This window comes from Patella vulgata, chromosome 1 (genome assembly GCF_932274485.2).
Source record: "Patella vulgata chromosome 1, xgPatVulg1.2, whole genome shotgun sequence".
In the NCBI taxonomy this organism is placed as follows: Eukaryota; Metazoa; Mollusca; class Gastropoda; family Patellidae; genus Patella; species Patella vulgata.
In genome coordinates this window covers 80558798-80584946 of record NC_065879.2, presented here as the reverse complement: position 1 = coordinate 80584946, position 26149 = coordinate 80558798, and the positions used below count along the sequence as shown (strand labels likewise).

General features: G+C 37.4%; 1 long non-coding RNA gene across 1 annotated transcript in view; it reads right to left on the bottom strand.

Annotated features, from left to right (window-relative positions):
* Positions 1-18792, bottom strand: part of LOC130013093 (uncharacterized) — a 33634-nt gene extending 14842 nt beyond the window's left edge. Inside the window, exon 1 of the long non-coding RNA XR_008788433.1 lies at positions 18260-18792. This is a non-coding gene — a long non-coding RNA (uncharacterized LOC130013093). The remainder of the gene's footprint in view (positions 1-18259) is intronic.
* Positions 18793-26149: the final 7357 nt, after the last annotated feature.

The following is a 26149-nucleotide window of genomic DNA, read 5'->3' as shown; positions in this document are numbered from 1 at the left end:
CGATTTTCGCGCATATCGGACCGTAACTTCCTGAATTATGGCCCCTGATTGTACGAAAAATCGTGTTTTTAGCTTGTGGACCCTATAGAGGTCATAATTTTTATCCGATTTAAAAAAACGTATTATTATAACACTGTTACACCCTAAGGACGGTTAAGTTCGAATTTCGTGAGAATCGGCCCAAAACTGACTGACAAAATGGCCGCCCTTCATTCTCAAATAGCTTAAAAATAAGGTATATCAAGGTTGTGAACCCTATATAGAGGTCACAATCTGATTTTGTTGAAACTTGAAATGTAAGTTTATAACCCAAAGATCTCGGTTCCTTTCGATATTCGCGCATATCGGAACGTAACTTCCTGAATTATGGCCTCTGATTGTACGAAAAATCACTTTCTTTTTAGCTTGTTCTCTATCCATCTCTCGAAAATGTGGGCGTATCCTGCCTGGCAGCCGCTGGTTATTGATATTATTAAGACAGAAGACCTGTCCTTCTATTTTAGTCATCACATGGTCTCCAGGAATTGTATAATTTGTCATTATCCGTGTTTAGGTTATTGCACTTTAGTTTAGATATCATTTTTTAAGGCCTCGCCATAGAGCTATATTTCTATATAACTCGCTTCGTACACTCTATCATTTAGCCTCGATCTAAAATTTCCGGGAGTATGACGTCAACGTAACGTTTAATCTCTGCTCACGTCGCCATTTAAAAATTTAATCAATCAATGAAATCCTGTTTAAATCCAAGCCGAATCCAAGCCATCCGGGGGTTTACGTACAGAGTTGATTTTGTGCTTGTTGTGTAAATCCCTATTTATGATTGTATGTTGTATTTGATAAAATATCCATATACGGGTGTCAAAAATAAAGATTGAAAGTATTTTTTATTTAAAATACAAATACATCTAAATACGTATTTGACCATGCATGAAGTTGTTCGAAATGTCCATTCAATAATTAAATCGAAGTTGAGATGAATAAAATATAATTCAGTTTTCGAGTGATAAATTACAATTATCACTTAAAAAACGACCATTTTTCAATCATAACTTTATTGTCTCTAATCCATCGAAATGGCGTTTCCCGGCTTCTAATTTTAAAAATTTTCCGGGGGAGTTCCCCCCCCCCCCGTAACCCCCTTGCATGCTCATGCCTACTGCATTCGATGTGGGCGGCGCTACCGCCAACACTCTCCGCAGCCAGTAAATTTAATTTACCATGAACACACTTGTAGAAAGTTGGACCCCCCTAAAAAAAATTTTTGCACGACGCCCCTGTGTGCGCACTGTACCAGAAGGTCTGTCATTGAGTCAAGTGGCATGGTTTCAATTCCCCGGTTGTACATGACAAGGAGTAGGGTCGAGTGACCAACCTTCCGGGTCCTCTGGTTTCCACCCACTGCTAAAGACCTCTACACACAAGCGAATTATCGCGATAAAATTGAAGCATATGTTAGTCCCACCTAGTTTGTGTCAAATGGACATTAAACTCTCTCTCTCTCTCTCATTCATTCTTCATTCATTCTATACAATATGCCACAGACAATTATGAGATTCTTTTAATACTGGATTATTTGTTTTTTCCTGTGGATTTGGAAACAATATGATCTGTATTGTGTTTATACTGTCCTCTGCGTGTTGCCCTAGTGGTTGCCCTAGATCCAAATCGGCAACTTATTAGTTAAATAAAGCCATAACCAATCCATTATATTGTAGGTCAAGATATTATTTTTTCTAGGTATTGGAAAAGACTCACAAATGTATTTATTTAAAAAATAACATATAGTGTCAAAACTCGAAACAAAAGAAATATCTTTGTGTGTGGAACTGCTAAGTAGTAAATTCATTAACAAATTAGACAAGTGTTTATTGATCGCACTATCGTCTTTTCAGAATGAGATTAAACATCCAAGAGCTATATATTAATAAGATAAAATGTATCTGCCAAATGAAATATGAACGTCTTCGTTGAAGTAGAAGACTGTGTTTATAGTGCTTAAAGATGAAGTGAAATGGTGTTTAACGTCCTACTGTTCTGCTCCAATCTGGGCTAATGAACACGAGCATACGCTATAATACAGTGTGCTTTGAGGGAAATTTTGCCCGGACAGCGGCACTACTGCCTACTCTTATATCGAATTCCAACTGTCAAGGGATCTTTTACGTGCGCACCAATGTGTACACGGGACCTTGGTTTTTCGTACCATCCGAACGACTAGACAGCTGTCCTTGTCAAGCCTTCGTCCTGCATCACTGACAAAGGGAAGCCACACCGTAAAATCTGGATGAACTTTCTTGGCCAATACAAACAAGGATCGAACACTCGAGCCAGCGTCTTTCCCACTTAGCCACCATGACCCCCTGCTTAAAGATATTGTGCCATGTACAAACGGGGTGATTTGATGATATATTTAGATTAAAAACATATTCAAACTATTAATTTATTAAACATTTGCTTCAAATCACTCTTAAAACAATGTAATCAACTCAAGAGAAAATCAATCTGATAAAAACACAGATCCTATTTTGTTTCGTTTTTATAGTTCAAAATTTTGTTTTACTTTTGTTTACTACATTAGGATCTGGAAGAGTTGTTATATAAATCACGTTCTAAATGATGTGAGGGATTAGCCAATGAAACGGTTTTGACAAATTTTTGGTGTGAGATGCACAGAACTTTGGGTGAACCACTATGAACGTCAACGCTGATTGATTAATCAATGTCTGACGTCATAATAAGGTCAAAAAACCCTTGTATGACACCTGACGCGACCTTAAAGGACGACTGGTCAGATCTTCATGTAGGGTAGGCTGTCGAAAGTATAAAAAAAAGTCAACGAAATATAGATCTGTATTTTAATCAGATTGAGAGAAAATACCCCAAGCTATAAAAAGAAGTACCATAATGTTTGTGTCATGTGACTTGGTAGTCATGGTAACTAGCAACGGGCACCAAGCCAGAGGAGAATCCATTGCATATTAAAGAAAATGTTTTCTTTAATTGCTGTCCTTTTACCATAAATATCGAAGCCTAAGTAAATTTCTGATTATTTCTGCCCATATATTTCTGCAAACAGCTCAGAGAACCTATGCATGCAACCATTGATGTTGCTCAAGCAGACAGCCCTTAAAATAGTGACACCTTCTCATACATGGGTGTTTTTGAAGAAATCCATTATTTTTCTATTAAGATTTGGGTGTATATACCAAAATTGCCATTCTTTTATTGGAAATAACCATCCAATAAATACTTTTCTGGGAAAGTATCTTTAAGGCACTGGCTATAACTCACCCAATGTTGACAGTCAAGGTTCCTTTACGTAACACATTGTCCCAATCAGTGCAGAAAGGTAGGGCAGGAGCTTTACGTAACATATTGTCCCAGTCAGTGCAGAAAGGTAGGACAGGGGCTTTACGTAACACATTATCCCAGTCAGTGCAGAAAGGTAGGACAGGAGTTTTACCTCACAAATTATCACAGTCACTGCAGAACGGTAGGACTTTAACTATACATGTAATTCATTCCATATTCATGCATACAGTAGATATAGATTCTTTATTGCCATACACGCTATGAACATACATAACTGTAACAGCTGTCACAGTTGTATTAATTTATTAGAAAATGAAATGAAATATATACACTAAAAAGAGATGAAATAAAGTCCTACAGTACAGACATCTGTCCACGACAGCCTACTCTTATTTCACATCTATTGGCCACAAGTTCACAAAGCATTCTCAGGCTTAAGTTAAGAATTTACTCAACATTCAGTCACTGTTCATGAGAAATATCTTTGATCCAGATAAACCCAATTTCTTTCTCACTTTTTCTTATTTCACATTCCAACTCTCAATGGTTATTTTACATGCATGTGGGGACCTCAGTCTTTCGTCCCATATGAACGACTGACTATACAGTGGCCCTTGGGAGGTCCTCCGTCCTGCAGCACTAACAAGAAGGATCCATACAGGGAAAATACCGACCTTCAGATTAATGAGCCAACATCTTACTCACTGAGACACTATGGCTCACTTATACGCTGGGGATCACATGGCTAAGTGGGTAAGACGCTGGCTCGCTAGCCTGGAGGTTGGGTGTTCGATCCCTGCATTGGCCGAGAAAGTTCATCTAGATTTTCCGTCGTGGTTTCCACTTGTCAGTGATGCAGGACGGGGGGCCTGACAAGTACAGCTCTCTAGTCTTTCGGATAAGAAGAAAAACCGAGCTCCCGTGTACATATTGGCGTGCACGTAAAAGATCCCTTGGCAGTTGGAATTTGATATAAGAGTAGGCTGTAGCGCCACTGCCCGGGCAAAATTTCCCTCATGGCACACTGTATGGCGTTTGCCCGTCTTCATTAGCCCAGTTTAGGAGCAGAATAGTAGGACGTTAAACACATTTTCATTTCATTTCATTTCATTTCACTTATACGCTATAGATATATAGATACTTCGAATTCATGAACAAAAGATATTAATTCAAATTTCTCTGTTTATGCTAATGTCAGTAGATAATTCATGAACTATTAAATATGCATTATGTAAGATTTAGATAAAGAGCTGGCCGTTCTTGGTCTAATATATAGTTCAAAAATAGATAATGCAAAATTTCATTCAAATTACTTTATTCTGAGCGAAGTAATCACTGTTTGTAGTTTTGACAAGATAGTGTTATTTATTGTTTGTTATGTAACCATGGTACTTGTGTATTCGAGGCTTAGCCTTGCTTCACGATTTTTAAATTAAATCATTAAAATCTCGAGCATCCTAAGGCATCAAGAGTTGATTATGATCTTGGCATGATAATATGTCTAATTAATAGTTTATATTATGCAACATTTAAGGCCTATAAAGCAAGATCTGCAATAAGCAAATTTACCTGTAGCTCATGAATAATGTATCTTTAATATTTTGTACAAACAGGCTTTATTGACTTTAATATCCTGTATAATATACACGGCTATGAATTTACATTGTGTTTGAATCAATAAACTACATATACTTGTTACATGAAGTAGAAAAATGTTTTTCAAAATATTTTATTGATTAGTCTGAGTTCAAAGCAGACATTTTCCACTAGAGATACATGTAGCTAATTAAGATCACAGCATCAATGTGGATTTAAATTGACAAATAATTTGTGTTTTCAATGTTGAAGATTTTGGATGATATTGAGTTAGAGACTTAGCTACTTTAAAATTGTTAGTAATCAGGCAGTAATCATTTTTAGTACTATAACAGATTTGTTAACACACTGACTCGACTGGTGGGCCGGCTTACCACTTTAAATCTCTTAAAATAAAGTGGGTTTTGTCAGCTTATTCTTTTCCAATACTAGGAGAATATAAGCCTATTACAATTATACAAGCTTCAATTTACAGTACTTCATCTATAAGGTGCCAAGTATTGGTTCAACAATACACTCTACATAAGAGGTCCTCAACCATGGAAGTAGCTATTAGCAGCCTGACACTAGAATCAATTTGTATACTCTCACAAAACACCTGGTATCTAATCCAATAGACCTCTCACTACCTTTAAAGTGACATTAAAACTGCTGATCATCTTGCATATTCCAGGATGCAGGGCCTGACAAGGACAGCTGTCTGGTCGTTCGGATGGAATCAAAAACTGAAGTCCCATGTACACATTGGCATGCACATAAAAGATCCCTTGGCAGTTGGAATTCTATATAAGAGTACATGTAGTATAGTCCATAGTGCTACTGCCCGGGCAAAATTGTCCTTCTAGCACACTGTATGGCGTATGCCCGTCTTCATTAGCCCATTTGGAGCAGAACAGTAGGACGTTAAACCTCATTTCATTTCATTCATTCATTCATTTGCATTTTTACAACAATACATGTATGTAATTTATCAGAGCTTAAATCTGCCTATTGCAGGTCGTTATATTGGCTTCAAATATTATATCAATCATTATTTAGACATTAAAACAGACTGAAACATTGTTGCCATTTAATGATTTAAAATTAAAAAATGGTGAGGCGAGGCCACATTTCAATTAAAATGTACCATTGCAACTTTAATAAACAATCTATGCTACATCCTGTCAAAACTTCAAACAGTGCAATAACTTTGCTCAGAACAAGCTCTTTATATCCTAATCTTACATAATGCATCTTTAAATGCAGTGATGCATGCAAATTGATCATTTAGAATCAAAATTTCAACAGTAAATAGTTAAACCTAAGTTATGCAAGAACTAAACCTGCCTATTACAGGTCCTTCTTTAGGCCTTAAATGTTATATTATAATTAGACATTTATTAACATGACAAGACCATAATCAACTCTCAATGCCATCTGATGGGTCCGATTTTCAATAGATTTGAATCAAGACTGTTTATTATGGTAACAATATATAGCAGTAATGACGATCAAGGCTAGGCCATAATAATATTGCTAATATCTAGGCTGAGAGTCAGAGTGAAGTAATTTTACTGAAATTTTTAGCATATTCCATTTACGTTATTTTTTTAACTAATATATACATGTAGCAAGAACTCTCAGCTCTTTATCTAATCTTCCATAATGTTGCTTTAATAATCTCCCAGCTGGGATTCAATCGGATTAAAAAGAAACCCATCAAAATGCTGGCTTATTTTGATCATATCCATTCTGCACACAGAGATCCATCTACTTAATACTTGGAGAATAAATCTTTGTCCTGAATGGCCGCCATGTCCAACCAGCGGCTGCCAGGCAGGATACGTCCACATTTTCGAGAGATGGATAGAAAACAAGCTAAAACGAAAGGTGATTTTTCCTACAATCAAGGGCCATAATTCAGGAAATTACAATTCGATATGCGCAAATATCGAAAGGAACCGAGATCTTTGGGTAATCAACTTACATTTCAAGTTTCAACAAAATCGGATAAAAATTGTGACCTCTATAGGGTCCACAACCTTGATATACTATATTTTTACGCAATTTGAGAATAAGGGGCGGCCATTTTGTCTGTCAGTTTTAGGACGATTTCACGAAATTCGAACTTGGCTGTCCTTAGGGTGTAACGGTGATATCTTAAAACGTTTTTTTAAATCGGATAAAAATTATGACCTCTATAGGGTCCACAAGCTAAAAACGCGATTTATCGAACAATCAGGGGCCATAATTCAGGAATTTACGGACTGATATGCGCGAATATCGAAAGGAACCGAGATCTTTGGGTTATATACTTACATTTCAAGTTTCAACAAAATTGGATAAAAATTGTGACCTCTATAGGGTCCACAACCTTAATATACCGTATTTTTACGCTATTTGATAACGAACAGCGGCCATTTTGTCTGTCAGTTTTGGGCCGATTTTCACGAAATTCAAACTCAGTCGTCGATAGGGTGTAACGGTGATATAATAATATGATTTTTTAAATCGGATAAAACTTATGACCTCTATAGGGTCCACAAGCTAAAAACGCGATTTTTCGTACAATCAGAGGCCATTAATCAGGCAGTTACGGTCCAATATGCGCGAATATCGAAAGGAACCAAGATCTTTGGGTTATAAACTTACATTTCAAGTTTCAACAAAATCGGATAAAAATTGTGACCTCTATAGGGTCCACAACCTTCATATACATGTACCATATTTTTACGCTATTTGAGAACGAACGGCGGGCATTTTGTCTGTCAGTTTTGGGCCTATTTTCACGAAATTCGAACTCTGTCATCCTAAGGGTGTAACGGTGATATAATAATACAGTTTTTTAAATCGGATAAAAATTATGACCTCTATAGGGTCCACAAGCTAAAAACGTGATTTTTCGTACAATCAGGGGCCATAATTCAAGAAGTTACGTTCCGATATGCAGGAATATCGAAAGGAATCAAGATCTTTGGGTTATAAGCATACATTTCAAGTTTAAACCAAATCGGATAAAAATTGTGACCTCTACAGTGTTCACAAGCTAAAAATGTGATTTTTCGTACAATCAGGGGCCATAATCCATGAAGTTACGGTCCGATACATGCCAATATCGAAAGGAACCGAGATCTTAGGGTGATAAACCTATATTTCAAGTTTCATTGAAATCGGATAAAAATTGTGACCTGTAGACTGTTTACAAACAATTGTGGGCGTATAAAAATTAGTATATTGTTTTGTAATGCGGTTCTACTCCGTTTTACATGTGGCATACACACAAAGACTAAATAAACTTTTTAAATTCTATTAAATGGAAGCAGAATAAATACTTCTCAAAATTCTTGAAGTATACTTAGTGTTTTCGACTAAAATCGTCGATATAGGTTTTGGTCAACTAGCTTAGTATCTGTTCTCAAGCGGAGCTAATGTAGACAGGCAGCCTAAGTTTAGTATGGACCTGTTTAAAATACTTCATTCTGAGAAGAGTTATTGTCCTTGTTATGATAATAAACCAGTTCTCGATTATTTTTAAAATTAAATCATAAACTAGCAATCATGTTTAAATCCATTTAAAATCAAAATCATCTGATGTTCTAGAGCGTTGATTATGTGCTTGCCATGTGAATAAAAGATTTATTTAACATGTAAGGTCAAACAAAAGATCTGCATCAGGCAGATTTAGCTCTTGCATAATGTAACACTATTAGTGTATAACAGAAGATCAGTTTCGTAAATATATGGTTTATTTACAACGGGAACAGAATATCAAACATCTACGACAGGAACACATCTAACAATCTTGAATCAACCATTCCGCCCCTCGTCAAACCCTTTCTTCTCCTCCCTGCTCTTCTCTCCTATCTGTCAGTAAACTCCTCAATATATACCCTTGCACATGGTCATACATGCAATTGTCTCTTTTATCTCATCACAGCATGCCTACTGACTAATGCATATTCCTTTGAAGTAAAGCGGAGGTGTGCAAAAACCACATGTAGTTTGTAAAGAACATACTGAATCAATTAGATGTTTAATGAGTTTGTGCATAACAGAAGTTTATATTGAGGTGAAAGTCAAAAATCATATGTTAAAACTAGCAGAGTTCATTAAGTTCTATGTACCTAAATGATACTGTTCAATTTGGTGAGAAATATAAATCACTTTGTCACAATAATGCCACACACGAACTCATCACAACTGATAAATATGAATTGTATTTACTGAATGGCCATGGGGATTTCAAAGACTTCCATTATATCTAATTTCTAATGCCTGAAAAAAAACTGCGAATTTTATTCGCCTAAAGTTTGACCAAAGTATATTCGAAGACGAAGTTACTCAGAAAATGCTGTGGACACACAAGGCAACAACCTGTATAGCTTTCTAGGCGAATGAATTACATGTACCTGATACTTAATTCATGCATCCTCGAGCTAATGGCCATATAATATAAACAGCAATAAATATTGGGTTGATAAATATCAAAAATGTATATTATATATGGCGAAAGATGTCTGTTGAAGCTTGGGCAATTAATTCGCTGTAAAATTTTGCCTAGTGTGTTGTGCTCCTATGCATTTCTGTTATTTCTGGCATGTTGGCCCTTTAAATAGTACATCCAGGAGAAAACAAAACCTACAAGATGAACCTGCAGACAAGACAATACATGTACATAGTCATTGGAAGAATTAAAGTGAATTATGTAAGAGCTAAACCTCCAAACTCTCATAACTTCATTCAAATAAAGAAATGTGAATGTAATTTTAAATATATTCATTTTACATGATCAATTTTTGCTCTACATGTATTGCAGCAAAAACATTCAGCTCTTTTCGAATCTGATTAAAATACAGATCTATATTTCGTTTCGTTTTTTTATACTTTCGATGGCCTACACTACAAGAAGATCTGACAAGTTATAGGGATAGGTCACGTCAGGGGTCAAAAGACCGACTTATGACCTTATGACGTCAGACATTTGATTAACCAATCAGCATTGATGTTACTAGTGGATTACCCTCAGTTCCGTAAAAAACACGCCTAAAGCTTGCCGTAACAGACCGTTTCATTGGCTTATCCCTGACACCATTCAGAACACAAGTTAAATAACAACTCTTCCAGATCCAAGTGTAGTAAAGACAAGTAAAACGAAATTTTGAACAATAAAAACGAAACGAAATAGGATCTGTGTTTTAACCAGATTGGCTCTTTATCTAAATCATACATTATATGCCTCTTTAAGATAAGATATTTTCCTTGTAAGATAAGGTGAAATGAGTTAAATCTACAGATGATGTGAATATAACATCTGTTCTATATTAAGCAATCTTATACATGTACCGCTATACTGTACATGTACATTTCAGCTTTCTATTCTCACCGGCATATTCCAACTTCCCTTGTATTATGCTTGATCAACCTATATACATGTATACATACCCGGTATAGGAAAATGGAATGAAATGGGGTTTAATGTTCTACTCTGGCTGGGCTAATGAAGACAGGTATGGTGAGGGGGAGGGGGCTAATGAAGACGGGCATATGCCATACAGTGTTCTATGAGGGAAATTTTGCCCAGACAGTGGCACTAGAGCCTACTCTTACATCATAATCCAACAACCAAGGGATCTTATATGTGCACGCCAATGTGTGCACAGGACCTCGGTTTTCTATCTCATCAGATTGACTAGACAGCTGTCCAAAATTGCCTTCACACATTTGTATAGGCCATATACTTGTGTCTAGAGGGCATACAATGAATAAGGTGGCCCCCGGATACTAGTGTGTTGGGGGCATACAATCAAGAAGGTGGCTCCAGATACTAGTGTCTTTCGGGCATACAATCAAGAAGGCAGCCCTGAATACTAGTGTCTTTCGGGCATACAATCAAGAAGGTGGCCCCAGATACTAGTGTCTTGGGGGCATATAATCAAGAAGGTGGCCCCAGATACTAGTGTCTTGGGGGCATACAATCAAGAAGGTGGCCCCAGATACTAGTGTCTTGGGGGCATACAATCAAGAAGGCAGCCCTGGATACTAGTGTCTTTGGGGCATACAATCAAGAAGGTGGCCCCAGATACTAGTGTCTTGGGGGCATATAATCAAGAAGGTGGCCCCAGATACTAGTGTCTTGGGGGCATACAATCAAGAAGGTGGCCTCAGATACTAGTGTCTTGAGGGCATACAATCAAGAAGGTGGCCCCAGATAATAGTGTCTTGGGGGCATACAATCAAAAAGGTGGCCCCAGATACTAGTGTCTTGGGGGCATACAATCAAGAAGGTGGCTCTGGATACTAGTGTCTTTGGGGCATACAATCAAGAAGGTGGCCCCAGATACTAGTGTCTTGGGGGCATACAATCAAGAAGGCAGCCCTGGATACTAGTGTCTTGGGGGCATACAATCAAAAAGGTGGCCCCAGATACTAGTGTCTTGGGGGCATACAATCAAGAAGGCAGCCCTGGATACTAGTGTCTTTGGGGCATACAATCAAGAAGGTGGCCCCAGATACTAGTGTCTTGGGGGCATATAATCAAGAAGGTGGCCCCAGATACTAGTGTCTTGGGGGCATACAATCAAGAAGGTGGCCTCAGATACTAGTGTCTTGAGGGCATACAATCAAAAAGGTGGCCCCAGATACTAGTGTCTTGGGGACATACAATCAAGAAGGTGGCCCCAGGGCCCAGATACTAGTGTCTTGGGGGCATACAATCAAGAAGGTGGCCCCTGATACTAGTGTCTTGGGGGCATACAATCAAGAAGGTGGCCCCAGATACTAGAGTCTTGGGGGCATACAATCAAGGAGCTGGTTCCAGATACTAGTGTCTTGGGGGCATACAATCAAGAAGGTGGTCCCAAATACTAGTGTCTTGGGGCATGCCATCAAGAATGTGGCCCCGGATACTAGTTTTTTTGGGGGCATACAATCAAGAAGGTGGCCCCAGATACTAGTGTCTTGGGGGCATACAATCAAGAAGTTTCCCCTCCCCACACCCTTCAAAAGACCTCCTCATACAACTGGTTAGTATTGATCTTTATGTGGTCACAGTCGATTTGTGGCAGATAGTAGAAGGTTTGAGATGTCTTTACAATTTTGTCTCAATTATTGAAAACACACAAGAAATCCTCACTCTCGCAACTCAGACAGCTGAACATGAAGACCTATATGAAGACTCGATATTTATAAATGTCATTTCCTTAATTATTAAAATGTCAGTTTGTTCTTGTTGTAAACATTTCTTTTTGCCAGAGGTCACAGTGACAGGTCAACCTATCCATTATAGAGAGACAGAGAGAGAGAGAGAGATAAAGAGAGAGAAATGGGATTTAACCTTTACTCCACACAAACTAGGTCATTTTGGGACTAACATATGGTTCAATTTTATTTCAATAATTTGCTTGCGTGTAGGGGTACTTTAGCAGTGGGAGGATAAAGCAGAGAAACTTTTTAAATTAAATCATTAAACAGCCGAACTGTTCTAATTTACCTAAAACTGGACCATACTGAGAGTTGATTATGGTCTTGACATGTTAATAAATGTCTAATTAATATTTTATAAGGCGGGATACAACCCCCGCGACCGTGTAGATAGAGGAACTCTGTGGTTACAGAGAGAGAGAGAGAAATGGGGTTTAACGTCCACTCGACACAAACTAGGTCATTTCGGGACTAACATGTGGTTCAATTTTATTTACATAATTTTATTTATTTTATATGATATTTAAGGCCTAAAGAAAAACCTCCAATAGGCAGATTTACCTCTTGCATAATATCACAAGGTCTAGGGCTGGATCTAGGTGTAGGTCAATAAAGTTCATCAGAATTTTTCAGCAAGGAATAACGACTATACCTTAGTAGGGATAGTATGGAAAATGGTGGCATGCATGTTAAGAAACCCTTGACAGCTGGAATTCGATGAGTGTAGCCTTAAACGCTGATGTCTTGCCAGATTTCTCTCACACATGTGCCTTCATTAGCCTGGTTGGTGCAGAAAAGTAGGAAGTTAAACCCCATTTCCTTTTATTTCTTGTTCAGACACCATTAAGAAAGATCACATCCGAAGTGTATTGATTCACATTATATCACATGATATCGACTAACCTGGTTAAATGTATCGACTGTATAATACAGCCTAGTCTGTTAGCAATATCCGTTCAATATTCAAATATGAAATGAAATAGGGCTTAACAGCCTATTGTTCTGCTCTGGCTAGGCTAATGAAGACGTGCATAAATCATACAATGTGCTATGAGGGACATTTTGCCTGAACAGCGGCAGTATGGTCTACTGATAAATATCAAATTCCAGCTGCCAAGGGATGTTTTACCTGCACGCCAATATGAACACAGGACCTTGGTTTTTCGGCCCATCCGAACGACTATACGTTGTCACTTGCCAGTTTCTAGGTCCTGCACTACTGACACGGAGGAACCATGCTGGGAAATCCTGATGAACTTTCTTGGCCAACGCAGGAATTGAACACTGGACCTCCACGTTAGCAAACCAACGTCTTACTCCCCCCCAATATACAAATTAAAAAAACCTATGATATAATATCTAAATTCACAGGAAATACCTATACATGTAAATCATGAATTTTGTATTGCGACATGTATTGCAATCTAAATTTATAGGAAATACCAATACCCCAGTACATCAAATTTAGTATTGTGACATGTATTGCAACATATTAATATACTGATTTTACTTGACAGCAAGACTGTGTCAAAATCCAAAACAAAACGATTGTATCAACTGTATAATTGAATACAGCCCCATCTGTGAGCAAGATGCGTCCAATATATAAATAAATAATCTATGATATCTACTTTCACAGAAATCAACAATACATCAAATTTTGCAATTCATAACAAACCACAGCACAAGATGGATATATCTACATCTCTGTAATTTAAACATACATTATGGAAGAGCTAAATCTGCCAATTGCAGGTCTTTCTTAAGGCCTGAAATGTTATCTAAATTATTAATTAGATATTAATTAACTTATCCAGACCATAATCAACTCTCGATGTCATCGCTAGCCTGTGATATTTACTGCTCAACGTTCATTCATGATGGATAATCAAGACTATGTTTTTTATCGCTAAATTCTCGGTTCAGAGTGGATCAATTTGACTGAATTTCTCAGCAAATTGCCTTTACATTATCTAGTTTTTAACTATTATAGTGAGAACTGCCCACTCATTATCGAATCTCCCATAATGTACATGTATCTTTAATACAGGCATCTAAATTCACAGAAAAAAAATATCAATACACCAAATCTCCTATTTTGACATGTTTTGCAATAAACAGATTTTATTTGACAGTACGACTAAATCAAAATCAGATAATTGAATCATGAAATGAAATGGGGTTTAACCTCTGCTCGGAACTGGGCTAATGAAGACAGGAGAATTGAATCATTGTCACTGACTAATGACACATCCATCAACAACTAGATAATCTTATATTGTGATATAAATAATTTCATTAACAGATGTTTAGAGGGAGATTTGCTGTAATTACCGCTGTGAATATCATAGTATTGCCTGTAGGGCGTAATTTGTTGTTAAATTATGTGATAATACACTCATTATTATCATCTATCATTTCCTACTACTACTACTGTACCTATCATCGACTGATTGCTTGCTCGATGGTACAGATAGGGTTTATACATTATAGTTAAAGATGCACTATGTAAGAGCTAAATCTGCCTATTGCAGGTTTTTATTTTGGCTTCAGATGTTATATAAACTATTATTTAAACATTTATTAACATGACAAGCCCATAATCAGCTCTCTAGGCCATAGGATGGCTCTGATTTTAAGTAGATTAAAATGCTTCGGCCATGTAATGATTTAATTTAAAAGTGAATTATTAATTGGGCATTAATTAACTTATCCAGACCATAATCAACTCTCGATGCCATTGTTAACCTACGATATTTACTGGATTTGAATACATTTTGTGATGGATAATATAACGTAAAAATGGATAATCAAGACTTTGTTTGCTATCATACCAATATCAGATTTGACGACCGAGACTAGCCTAAAATTCAATGGCTAATATCTTGGTTCAGAGTGAAGTTCTTTGACTAACGTTTTCAGCATATTTTGTTTTCATTATCTTTTTTGTGACTATTATAGCCCTATAATGCCCTTTTAACCTTATTTCATATTCAAAAACAATTGAATTAAGTTGTCAAAATGTTAGGGTACTTTTTGTTAAACAGGAACCTTATTTCATATTCAAAAACAATTGAATTAAGTTGTCAAAATGTTAGGGTACTTTTTGTTAAACAGGAACATAAACAGCAAATTAAAGTCAAAAGTCTAAGTTGAAAAAAGTTCAAAGAATCATAGATAAAAACACAAAGCATTAAGAGATTCAAGCTGTCAAAAATAATTATTTAAAACATGGCCAAACAATAAATTAACACGCAACTGACATTTATGCCTTGATGAGCTGTCAATCATTATGACAGTTGCTAGATGTAAGGATAACTTTTTATTAAAAAAAACATTAATTATGGGTTAATAGGTGTAAATGAATCTTTTGAAATTAAACATATTCCCCTTGTTTTAACTAAATAGAAGCTGCTGCCTGGGTAAAATGCTCTGCTGCTGGATGATAGAGGCATAACAAGTGGATATCTGGGTTCATATACTTTAAACATTACTCCTGTCAAAAGGCAAAACCTAGTAACTCACTTTTTTCTTATTTTGAGAAAACAAAGGAAAACGTAATGAATGAATATTAAACCCCAGCTAATCCATTGATTTGACTATTGAGTTACTGCTTACAAAATCAAAAGATTGAAATATCTCGTACAAAAACATGAAGCACATACCCTAGGAACTAAAAATTTGGTCCTAACTCAATTTTGATAAAAAAGTGAGTTACTAGGTTTTGCCTTTTGACGGGAGCAATGCAGTGATGTTAAAATTCCCCTTTGCCGTTGAGAAAGACGTTGACTCGCTAACCTTGAGGTCCTATGTTCGCTCCTGGTGTTGGCCGAGAAAGTTCATCCGGACACAAACTAGGTCATTTTGTGACTAAAGGGGTTCAATTTTTATTTCAATAATTCGATTGAGAGTGAGGGTCTTTAGCAGTGGGAGGAAACCAGAGGACCCAGAGAAAACCCATGCGGTTGGACAGACAACCCTACTCGTTGTCAGTACATGTGGGGAATCGATACCACGCCACTTGACTCAATGACATACCTTGTGATCTAACGCATACGCTTTTAACTATTCGGCCACCCAACCCTATTTTCCTTTTAAAAGTAAGTTCAGGAGAACATCAATACACACAAAATACAAGACAAACATACTCAAAAGACATACCACACAGAAATTGCAAGAAATAACCAACAAATAGGATTCAATTTTCTTAATATTGTAGATTGCAGGGGATTGGGGGGGGGGGGATTTAAACGAATGGTTAACACATGCCCATTGGATCAGAAAGTTATAAGGAGTAGGGTCACCTGTCCGATGTCGTGGGTTTTGTCCGGGTCCTCCAGTTTCCTCCCACTGCTAAAAGACTCCTACCTGCAAGCAAATTATTGAAATAAAATTGAACTATTTGTTCGTTCCTAAATGACCCAGTTGTGTCAAGTGGACGTTAAACCCCATTTCTCTTCCTCTCGCAGGGGGTTAACAATCTGTCAAATGATTTTCAGATATTTTAATTTCTTATAAATATTATAGAATTAAGATACTATGTACACATTGGATGGATCAACTGTTGAATATTATTTATCTCATAGTGAATATTATTTGAACTGTGAACTAATGGGTTGAAATCCATATACACCAGGGCAATATACAGAGTAATAAAAATTTGGAGTAATAAAAATCAAGCTACATGTATACACAGTGAGTGTATAAAACTAATAAATAAACCTGATAGGATCCAAGATAACAGACATTAAAGGGGCTAAATTGCTAATATTTGGGATATAGAAATTTAACGCAAATGGTTAGCAACGCATATAATAATGTATTATGAATGTATATAAACTGATTTAAATTCAATCGTTTCTGTTTTTACTGTAATTTCTTTTCAGTTATGTAATATGTTCGGCGAAATATGTCAGAAGTCTCAATCGAATGGCAATCTCTAGCGTCTGGTTTCCAGTGTACGCCGATAGTATTTATTGTGCATGCTCTCCAGATCACAATATGGCGTCACCGTTTGACATGGGTATGACTATGACTTGTGTGGAATGTGTCTAGCCTCGTTCTTCGAGTCCCTTGTTACAAATGGCGCTGAAATGCAGTATCGAACACGATTAGTGTACCAATGCCAATGGTAAAATGTTTATTTTGTCTTAAATATTGGATATTAAAAGCCCACCTTTTCCGGTAAGATCACAACATCAATATTGATTTAAACCGACAAATAAATCGTGTTTTCAATGTCAAAGACTTTGGATGATATTGAGTTAGAGACTTAGCTACTTTAACATTAGGCAGGTAACCATATTCCTTGTCACTTACACACACCAATACTGTGTTTTTAATACCTATCTTGAAATTAAATAGACATATTATTAATATAATACGAAAATCGGGTATATATTTTGTCAACATTTCTGGTAAATAGTGACCTTACAAAGGTATCTGACGTCAACCGTTTATGATCTGTTCAGCTTCAATACTTTTAATACATTTCTGGATCCATTCACTTAAAGGAGCTAAATCGCTAATATTTGGGCCCTAGAAATGGACCCAAATGGGTAGCAACGCATATAATAATGTTATCTGATTGTATATAAACAGATTTACATTCAATTGTTTCCGTTTTGGCTCTAATTTCAGATCAGTTATGTCCAGCGAAATACGGCATGAGTCTCAACCCTATAGCAATTTCTAGCGTCTAGTTTTTCCAGTCTATTGAGCAGGCTCTCCAGATAAGATATGGCGTCATCGTCTGACATGAGTTGTTGAATATGTCTAGCCTCGATCTTTCTGGTCACTATAGTTGCAAGTGACGCCAAAACGCACTATGGTAATGGTAAAATGTTTATTTTGTCTTAAATATTGGCTAGACTGCCTTTTCCTGGTAAGATCACAACATCAATGTTGATTTGAATTGACAAATAATTCATACTTTCAATGTGTAAGACTGGATGATATTGAGATAGAGACTTAGCTACTTTAAGTCTAAGATTTGATATTTGTTGTTTATTTCTTGTAATGTGATGTAGTTTGTCTTCATGTCCGCAGGGTTGTCTTGTCGATTTTGTTTTGTGTGTAGCGCGGTTCTACTGCACTTATTATTGAAAATTTAATAAACAGAGTGGATTTTATAAAATTGTGGAAGTTATAAGCTGCAGTGTATACTCACCGTGATATCTCTCTGGGTGCGAGGATTCGTCACCAAATGCATAATAACACAGGGAAACGCACAGAAAAAGCAACACATTTAATCCACTACGCAGTATATCCATTTTGAAGAGTGACTTGTTTTACGGAACTAAACAATAACCTCTGTACATAGTTGATATGAAATTCGGAAATACTGAATTCACTCAAATGAACAGTTATAACAGGTTTTTCTGCTCCTCAAAATATTTGTTCTGTAACGTGTGTTTATCGTTCACCACGCCAAAATGTTGAAACGTCCTTGAACTTCTAACCCAATGACCCTCGAGATTTAACCCGAATCTGTTATCCAATAAACTGTCGTTAGTTCTATTAATTAAATCTGATCGATTTACATAGCCAGGATCAATTTTAGCACCTAAAGTCGAGAATAAAGCAACCGGATTCTGTGCTCAACGATTCCATACTTACTCAGGAAAACAAGTTGTAAAGTTACTTCGATAACATGACAGGACTAAATACGATACACAACAGGCGCTAACAGCTCTCGTCTACCTGCGACGCTATAATAGTACAGATAGAAGAGGAATTTCAAATCGATTCAACTCCCCATATATCGGTTAATTTTGCAACCTCCTTTTTTTAAATCCGGGAAAAGTAGAAGAACGCGTGGGTCTATTTGCTTTGCATCGTCAGAAGATGCAGTTAGTTAAAGGGACAATAACACTCTTGCTGGCTTGAAAGCTCCAGAAAATAAATAATATCTCTATCTAAGTACTAGATGTTTAAGTGTCATACCTGTTGTGTTAATTATCCATTACATCCTATTTTACTTGTTCAGAGGGTTCGAAAATATTTTTAAATCGAAGTTTCATTTGAAAAGGTTAACTTTAGACGTTTCAAACCATTATGTTGAATTTTTCAAAATTTTTAAATAAGGTGTGTTAAGATGAAATTTGTATCATCAATTAATTGAAATATTCTAAAATAGTACAATTTGTTGACCAGAATAAAGATTGGGACATATTATTCAGTTACACCAAGAGTGGTATTGAGCCTTTAAAGGGGGTTAATAGATGTATCAGATTTATGGTAAAAAAGCAAGCCGTTATATAATTCTGTGTTAGTGTCACGGGTTGGCGAGTAGCCTCGACTGTTGCTGAAACGCGGATCGGAATGAGGAAATAATATAAATAAAAGTTCAAGGTTTTGTACATTGTTTACAGAATTTGTTATGATAGTAATATAATATATGGTGTACGGCTGTGAAACATAACAAAATAAGGCTTTCCGATCAATATATAATAACATTTTAAAATGTATTATTATACAGTGTGCTATTATAAAGTGCATCCGTCGCTATTCGATCATGTATTGTCTATTGAGCTTTTCTGTAAACTCCTTACTTTAACTACCCGGTAATAGAATGTTAAAGGCAACGGAGCAGTATGAAATTATTAGTATTTTGTACAATTGACTGTAGGCTGTCCGTGGTCCACGCAGGGGCGGATTGGGTCCGGGGACCGGGAACCGGCCCGGGCTCTCGTGTCGGAGCGGCCCCTTTTACTGAAAAATGAACCCCAAATATGCGATTTGGTGGCATATCTGATTATAATCTCTGACAAATAATATATCTCATAAATCGATTAATTTAGGCCAAAACCCTGACCTGCAATTTAAGTAATTTACAACCATCAACCTGTGAAATTATCATATCGTCATATTATTAATTAACGTATTATCATTGTATCATCAAGAGTCGAGAGAATTTAACTGGTTAAAAAATGGGACTAGTTGAGAAAATTTTGACCATTTAATTAACCAGGAATAATGAATAAGTAGGAATATTTTCATTGAAAAATGTCCCATTTTTGTTGCCGGGAGCGCTAGTTGATTCCTCCTGTTTAACACCAGCCTCAGGAAATCGTCTCGCACTCATATTCAGCCAGCAGACCAGCTATCATCAAATTTTGCTGAGGCCTTAAAATTGAATATTTTTTTTGAAGGGTGCAGGTAACTTAATAATTAGTAAATTTGCGGGCAACAGTGTTGGGTGAATCCGATGAAATTTTCGGATGAAATTCGAAATCCCCATTGCAGTATTCCGAATTCCGGCCCACAGCCAGCACACCCGGCCCAGAAAGTCTATTATACCAGCCCATTCCAGACTCCAGTGATGGCGTAGCGGCCCGTTAAAGCCACCGGCCACATACAACATGATCATCATCGTTCCATGGTCGGTCCAATACCCCCCCCCCCCATATAATGTTCAGCAGAAAAAGGGTTTTTAGACGAATTGGAAAATTTTTTTTTTTTCATTTTTTGTCCGACCGGCCCTTCGGGCCCAATCCGCCCCTGGGTCCACGACGTCTGGTGAACACGCTAAAGATTTCATGTAGGCCTAGCTATCATCTGATTTTAATGTCGCCTCCACAGCCCTTCAAATGTTTCTTGTCTATTTTTTTTCAGCTTTGCGGGGAATTTTCTTTGGTTTAACATGAAGGTCTCTATTGATATTCCTCAATTATGATCGCAGAGTTAGCCCTTGGCAGTTGGAATTCGATATAAGAGTAGGCCGTAGTGCCGCTGTCCGGGCAAAATTTCCCTCATAGCACACTGTATGGCGTATGCCCGTCTTCATTAGCCCAGGTTAGGAGCAGAACAGTAGGACGTTAAACTCCATTTCATTTCATTTCATTGCAGAGTTAGCCCTCGCCCATTTACGTCTAGATTGACAGAATCTTGTAAACGCAACCAGAACATTTTTCCGACAGTTGTTTTAAATTATTTTATATGTAACGACACTAAAAATGAAATGAAATGAAATGAGGTTTAACGTCCTACTGTTCTGCTCCGAACTGGGCTAATGAAGACGGGCATACGCCATACAGTGTGCTATGAGGGAAATTTTGCCCGGACAGCGGCACTACGGCCTACTCTTATATCGAATTCCAACTGTCAAGGGATCTTTTACGTGCACGCCAATGTGTACACGGGGCCTCGGTTTTTCGTCCCATCCGAACGACTAGACAGATGTCCTTGTCAGGCCCTCCGTCCTACATCACTAACACGGGGGAACCACGCCGGAAAATCTGGATGAACTTACTCGGCCAATGCAGAGATCGAGCACCCGGCCAGCGTCTTACCCACTTAGCCACGTGGTTCCCACGACACTAAAAACGTATCTAAGGTAACAGCTACAACCTATGATATATCTATCAAAAATAACTAAAATGTGATTGGTTTCTGGCTCTTCAGAGTGCTGACATATAATTATTTTACAAAATATATAGGCCTACCGGTAATCAGACGATAACTTTATAGCTTTCGGTGTCATCCGAAATCGTCGAAATTAAATAGGATTCCTCATCTCAAAAACATAAACACATATACACGACCACATAAAAAAGAAAACGTGTCTGAATGTTCATTTCGGTTAGAAAAAAAATCGTTGATGAGACGAAAATCGAGTTTCCGTGTACACATTGGCGTGCACGTAAAAGATACACTGACAGATGGAATTCGATATAAGAGTAGGTCGTAGTGCAGCTGTCTAGGCAAAATTTCCCTCATAGGATGTGTCCAACCAATGGCAGACGACCGACGAATGGACAACATACGACCACATAAAAAATTGTGAGACTGTTCACTGGGGTTAAGAAAATCGTTGATAAACATCAACAACTACTTTGACCTACAGAAGTAAATATAACGTTATGTAAACTTACAAAGCCCGACACTTGAGGTATACCGTTCGGTTTTTACAATGCCTCTGCTCCATTTTAGGGAGCCGGGTATAACAGTGTATTATCGTTTTTGAGAATGAGTGAGCCATAAAAGTATTTGAAAAATACAAGACCCATATGAAAAGAAATGAACTGGACTTTAACATCCTACTGCTCTGCTCCGATGAAGGGACTGTATAGTCGTTCGGATGGGACGAAAATGGTCTAGAGTGTCGCACTCGAGTCTAGCTGAACGGTCACCTCAGACTTGCGGTCGTGGTTTCGATCCCCAATGTGAGCGTGGGGACAAGGAAGCCGTCTCATACTCGTGGGTTTGTACGTACTACGTACGCTAAGCATAAAAAAGCAAACTTGACTGCGATATCACCATCTGTGGAAGCGAACGTTAAACATCAATAGAAGAAGAAGAAAGATGGAAGTGTAACACCATCGTTAGTGATAACAGTAGAACAGTTTAGTAAATACAGCATTTATTTACAACGGGAACATATAACAGCTATAGTTACATACATACAACAATACGGTACTTGAACTATTCAAGAACTAGTCTACGACAGGAACACATCTAACAATCTTGAATCAACCATTCCGCCCCTCTGCCAAGGCAGCGGCTGAACTCGGGGGGAGCTCTATTCCAAGTCTGACTTGCTGTCAGTAAACGTCTGCTTATAAAGCCTCTAACATTTAGCTGAGGTGGACAGGAGTGATATTCATATATGGTATTGTTTATTATCAATTATGGTGTTTGAAATTAAACTGCATATTTCTTTAAAAGTCATTGTCGGGTCAAGGTATAATGAACTGACAACTAATACATTCTCTTTGAAGTTCAGTCTAGTTTTACACGCGGATCATGTGTAGCTTGTTGAAGAACATCTTGAATTAACTAGATGTTTATTAAGAACGTGTCTTCACAGAAGTTGTCGAGAGTTTAAACGTCAACTTCAGTTATAGATCAGATTGTCACACCAGGTTATAATAACGAACATAATATAAACGTCAACTTCAGGTATAAATCACTCTGTTACAGAAGTGCTTAACTTTCAACAACCGATCGTAATACACACTACTCAGCCGAGTCTACCATTTCATAATAAACGCCATAGACTCGAATGCCTAACAATATCGCGAATTAGTAAGTATTGGGTTATAATAGACAGTTGGATTCTTACACAATACAAACAACAGTGGCGCAAAATGAAGTCAGTCCTCGGCTTGTATAAGATAGGTTCCATATGAAAGCATGGCACCAATACGAAAACGTTATAGTTGTTGTATTAGTAATTTTTCCTATGCACCAAGAAACTGACCAAGCTGGTTACTGAGTTAAAGATTGACTCTAAAATTGGTCAGATATATCGGAGTACGACTAACAAAGAACCTCTTCTTCTTCTTTGGTGCTATGTGTCTATTTGGGGGAAATTAGGAGCCGGGCAAACAGATCAGAATTTAACAGTAAAAGCAAGGGGAAGTTAATGGTGACATGTATCCATTATCGACCATGTCAAAAGGGTTATTTCTCTTTAATACTTGGCCAGTTGCATCGCAATCTGTACGTGCAGACCAGCAAACATTTCGGAAGAGTTGGAGCCGGGCAAAGGGTCTAAAATGATGGGAAAATTAATGGTGGTCTGTATCCATTTATTGACCATAATTAAAATAGTTATTTCCCTTTAATACTAGACATTTGAGAGGAAACGAGCGGAGTTCAATAATGTCTCGATCATTTTGAGACTAAAATATCGTTATTCTTTCAATGGTACTGTGTGGGCAGCGATCGCGAAAAAAAATGACTTGACATTGTCGTTATTCGCCTTCTCTTTATCGAATTCCATCTTCCAACGTCCACCATATTAGAAGTTTTTACGAGCGGACTATGGAACATTAATCTGGAATTGTGAAGTTATATCCAAAATTATTCAAGGAACGCCCATAAAACGTGTTATGGTAGATCGTACTTGGCGGAACACGATAAGTAGCGTTTGGGGACCAGAAATCTCTTCAATCAACCTAGAATTATAAGCTTATAGCGCCAAGTGTTAAAGCCTATGTTTACTTCTATATTTTCGTGTGGATTCATTAGAAAGGGTGGTTGATTTCAGTGTCCAGTGGAGTCTGGGATTTAATTTCATCATAAAGGGGGTAGTCAAGTGGTCCAGTGTAGCCTGTGTAGTCAGGAATGAAAAATGCGGGTAGGGCAGTGCAGTGTACAGAGTGGTGTCTTTCACGGCGATCATTCATGGAGTATCCCGGTTAAACATATTCTTATTTACCTTTTTTGGACCCGGCCTTTGGCGTACAAACTAATTCAAGGAGACCGGGTTAGCTTGTTATATCAGGAGTCAGACTAGTAATTCCCTCCCTTCAAAATAAAAACAAAATAGGGTTTTTAAGAGACACATGGGAGCTGTCGGGAGTTCAACATGCCAACTGCTCGAAAAATAGGGAGGCCTGGAAAGTCACATCAATAGCTGTTGAAAGTTGACTGGCAACCACACTTTTTCAACCATGCTGTTTTACCACTCTGGTTAACATGCAACCTTGCAGATACAAAAAGATTATATTGAACATCTGAGTTTTGAAAAAGCTGTAAAAAATATTTAAATGAAACATGAAATGTTTACAACAAAATAATATTTACAATGACATCAAATGTAACCGGTCGCATCTAAATGCGCGAGAGTCAATAATGAGATAAAGACAAAATAAGTGAAAATATTGATTTTGAACGAAATTGAGAGAGAGAGAGAGAGAAATGGGGTTTAACGTCCACTCGACACAAACTAGGTCATTTCGGGACTAACATTTTTTTTTAAAAATTTTATTTCAATAATTCGCTTGCGCGTAGGGATCTTTAGCAGTGGGGGGAAACCGGAGGACCCGGAGAAAACCCACGAGATTGGACAGGCGACCCTACTCCTTGTCACGTACAACCGGGGATTCGAAACCACGCCAGTTGACTCAATGACAGGCTTTATGATACAGCACGCACGTGCTAACCATTCGGCCATCCAACCCCCCTTGAACGAAATTGAGATTTTCACAAAAATGAGTCTATAAATATACTATCTATCGACACAGAAGATCATAATAGCAATAAAACATTTTAAAACACCTGTATTTGAACGTTTTGTAAGAGTACAGTATTCTTAAATCTGTCCTATTTCTTAAAATTCTCGGCGAAATTAGTTATTTTTCTTCGCTCGCAGGGAGACGACCGGTCATTCCTCTTGCATAACAATTGGCATCGTTGTAAAGCGGAGCATCTCTAGTTTATAAATATGATCAAAATATTGTCGATGAATTTATTTTGAACGGATACAATCGAGTTTTAAAACACTCCAAAAATATAAATAAACTCCGCCTGTTGCCATGCTGTCCACACAACGCCTTTGCTGATTGGCCCAGACACCGCGTGCAAGACATAATCGATAAATATTTGGTTTTGGCAATGTTTTGGGGTCCCTACATGCGATTCACTCTGACAAGTGGCAAAAAAAAAAATTCTGATCGTATAGATTGCCGTTGAGTGTTAAAGTGCACATAAGATGGGCCTGGAAACTTTGAGATAGGTGTAGCCAATGGTTACTAAATCCACTTTACGGCAAGTTCACGCCAATCTGGTTGAAATTAATTCAGTTATCTTCACTCAAAAGTCGTAAAAATAGACCTTCCGTAAAAACGACTTTGCCAATTATCGAAAACACTCTTAATCCCCCCAGACGCCAGTGACGTCACAGTGACCGAATGCATATTCGAAATGTTTATTCCTTAATTACCTATATACAGCCGGCGTGTGTATTGTTTCTAATTAATTAATCAATCCGACTATAAAAGTTATACAGGCCTGGGTCATAAATTAATTTAGCAGTGTAAGCAGTGAGTGTTAGTGGGATTAAGAATGTTGATTAGGTAATTATCTTTTTTTTACGCCGGCCAGATCAAAGACATCACTAAGTGGAACGTGTGCGTAATACCTCACGAACGAACTAATGGTAGAATCATACACACACACATTGATTGTATAGAATAATTAAGTTTTACTAATAAGTTGTTTAAAATTGCTATACACCCAATAATTATTGCTCACCGGTGTTTTTGTAATCAAGTAGCCTCGTATTATTTGTTGATTGGCGTTTAAACAACATTTAATTGATGGATGGATT